Raw genomic sequence first — 3,416 nt, 5'->3', positions numbered from 1 at the left:
ATAGATAGATAGATAGATAGATAGATAGATAGATAGATAGATGGGGAGAGGGAACAGGGAGACATACATGCATACACAAATGCACGTCTACATACGTACATAAATACATTTATTCATATATTCAGATATCCACACACACACACACACACACACACACACGCACACGCTCATACATATAGTTACGTACACATACATGCATGCGTACACACTTAGACGGATGGACGGAGGGAAGGAGGGGATGGAGAGCGGGAGAGAGGAGGGCCGAATGCATCTCGGTCGGTTTCGACTCTGCAGATTCCGTTGTTCGATCAAATAAACTTCTCATTGAATTCACGTACAAACGACCGAGTATTCCACAGACAGGTGTACACTTAACGTAACGCTCAGGCAGAATCAATGTGACACGGTATATAAGGTGCACCTTTGAATTACAGGTACAAAAAAAAAAAAAATCCGACGAACTGTGGGACAATTCAATCTCCTCAAATCCATTCACACGATATAAATCGATCTTAAGGTATAAAAAAATGACATTTGCTCAAAACGCTGCGCACTGAAATCGAACCTGAAACTTCATGGTTGTAAAGCGATTTTCTTACAAATTCGGTTAAAGCAATGAAAACCGCTGAGAAAGAGTACTTTTATAACTGCTCTAAAAAATATATATACGCACACTTGTTTCTCTAATCATTGGCACAATTGGTTATTTTACCAAATGTTTAAGCAATAATCATGAAAAGTTGGAGTTTTCAAGCGAAGAAAAGTTTTAAAAAACGCCAAAGTATTTGAACAGTAAAAAATATACGACACTTCTTTTCTTAAAATGTTGAGAATGTGATGTTGTGTTTCTTGATGACAAAAGACTGCTCAAAAAGTCTCCCCCACTTTATGGGAAGAATTATATAGATATGTATATACATCAGAAGTAACAAAATGACTCAAGTGCTGAGTGTTTTGTGCTTTGGCACTTATCAAATTTGTATATATATACTAGACTACCTGTGACCCGTTGGGTCACCAATAGTACAAGGTATCCGAAAAAACCGCGTATCTTGGGAATCCGTAGTCCGATTTACGCAAAACTTCTGTTATTAGGTGTGTATTCCCATTTCAATGGTACCTTACTTTCAAAGCATTTTCCCCATTATACGCCAGTTTGGCTATTTATAAAGGTACCCGAAAACCGCGTATCTCGGTAACCCGTGGTCCGATTTACGCAAAACATCCAGACAGTTAGGAGATACAAAAAAAAGGACAACAAAACATCCAGATAGATGATACAAAGAAAACAAGGACGGGTCATTCGGAGTTTTCTTTCATCAGTCGAGTTCCAGATTATCTTTGCAATTTCGGCTGGTTATACTCGAGATTGTTCCAATCTGGCCAGCCCCAAGGAAAAACTAAGCTAATTCCAAGCATTAGATTCCTTGGAAGAAAGCAGCGAATGTATACAAAAATAAGGACTGGGGCTGGCCAGATTGGAGTAATCTCGAGTATAACCAGTCGAAATTGCAAAGATAATCTGGAACTCGACTGAAGAAAGAAAACTCCCTTTTTTGTATCACCTAACTGTCTGGATGTTTTGCGTTCTTGTCCCATTTTGTATTTTTCATCTATAATATAAATTGAAGTTGGCCGACCGTTGTATTCTTTCTTGTTTTGAGGTTCACGGCCAAACGGCTGGGTGGATTCGCGTGAAAAATGGCACACATGTGGAGACGGGTGCATAGATTGAAACACGCTTTCTATTTTTTCTTAGCCCCCATACTTACAGAGAAAATCGATTAAAACAACCTGCGTGCGTGCGTGTATGTGAGTGTGTGTCACTGAAGCCATTCATACATATATACTTATATAATAAATAAACTGAATGATAAATTTCATTTATATATCTCTCTCTCTCTCTCTCTCTCTCTATCTTTCTCTCTCTCTCTTTCTTTCTTTCTTTCTCTCTCTCTCTCTCTCATATACACATACATCATCAACATTACTCTCTCTGTCGCGCATACCCCATCAAACATACACACTCACACACACACAGACATATGCACACACATCAATTCTCCTCTCTCACCACAACTTCAAAAGAAGTTCAGTCATAAAATTCTCCATGTATCTTCATTCGATGCCCACTTCAAAATATCGCCTTCCCTTTTCACTTGTCCGGCCATTGATCGACAGATAAAACACAAACCAACTCCTGCTAAATGCAAAAATCCCGCCAAAAATACACACACATACACACATAAACGGACATTTCATGTCTTTTAGTTTCTCTATCTGTGTTTCAAAAGGCCAGTCTTGTCACCTTCTGTGTCACGCTGAATCTCCCCGATAACCACGTTAAGGGTAGGCGTGTCTGTAGTTTGCTCAGCAAATTGCACGTTAATTTCATGAGCAGGCTGTTCCGTTGATCGGATCAACGGGAATTCTCGTCGGAGTGCCAATTAATTGGTTTTGTTAGTAAATGCCTAAGGGATAATCCGGAAAAGGTGGGGTTTTCATGAACAGAAATCAACCACATAATATGCCCATTACAAATACAATCTGTAAGCGGAACAATAAAAATATACACGAATTTTCTCAAGTTCGAAATGCGACAATGTGTTTTTTTTTATCTACATTCCAACGATTGCGGTTTCTATCTTTGTTAGAAACCAGATTCTTTCTTACAGGAAGACTTCAAATAATTAAAAATAGAAAAGAGCATGCATGCACACACACACACACACACACACACACACACACACACACACACACACACACACAGATACATACATACATACATAATTGTGTTCTGTTTCAAAATAGAGTTCCGCTTCTGTTAAACCAATTTGATACATACACAGAACTCACTCAAAATTTCTATGTTCAGAATCGCAATTTCTATTTTCCATATTCTTACGCTTATATTTTTATAGCTAAATCCTGAGAAGGAGGCACCACACATAGCCTTTGTGGGTCGTCCGAGTTAATACTCTCTTACACGCGCGCGCGCGTTCTCTCTCTCTTTCTTTCTCTCTCATACACGCACATAAACACATATGTTTATGCATGTGTGCGTGTATATGTATGTATGTATGTATGTATGTATGTATATATATATATATATATATATATATATATATATATATATTATATATATATACCTACATACATATAAGTACACATAGACATATACACATACAAACATAGGCTCATATATACACACATTCAATACGCAGACTCACACACACACACATGCACTCACCTATGTATACATATGTCTATCTATCTATCTATTTATCTATCTGTCTGTCTGTCTGTCTGTCTGTCTGTCTGTCTGTCTGTCTGTCTATCTATCTGTTTGTCTATCTGTCTATTTTTCTGTCTTTCTGTCTGTCTGCCTGTCTATCTCTCTCTCTCTCTCTCTCTCT

The sequence above is a fragment of the Octopus bimaculoides genome, chromosome 1, assembly GCF_001194135.2.
Source record: "Octopus bimaculoides isolate UCB-OBI-ISO-001 chromosome 1, ASM119413v2, whole genome shotgun sequence".
Taxonomy (NCBI): Eukaryota; Metazoa; Mollusca; class Cephalopoda; order Octopoda; family Octopodidae; genus Octopus; species Octopus bimaculoides.
The sequence above is the reverse complement of the archived record's forward strand: the minus strand, read 5'-3'. Positions refer to the sequence as shown.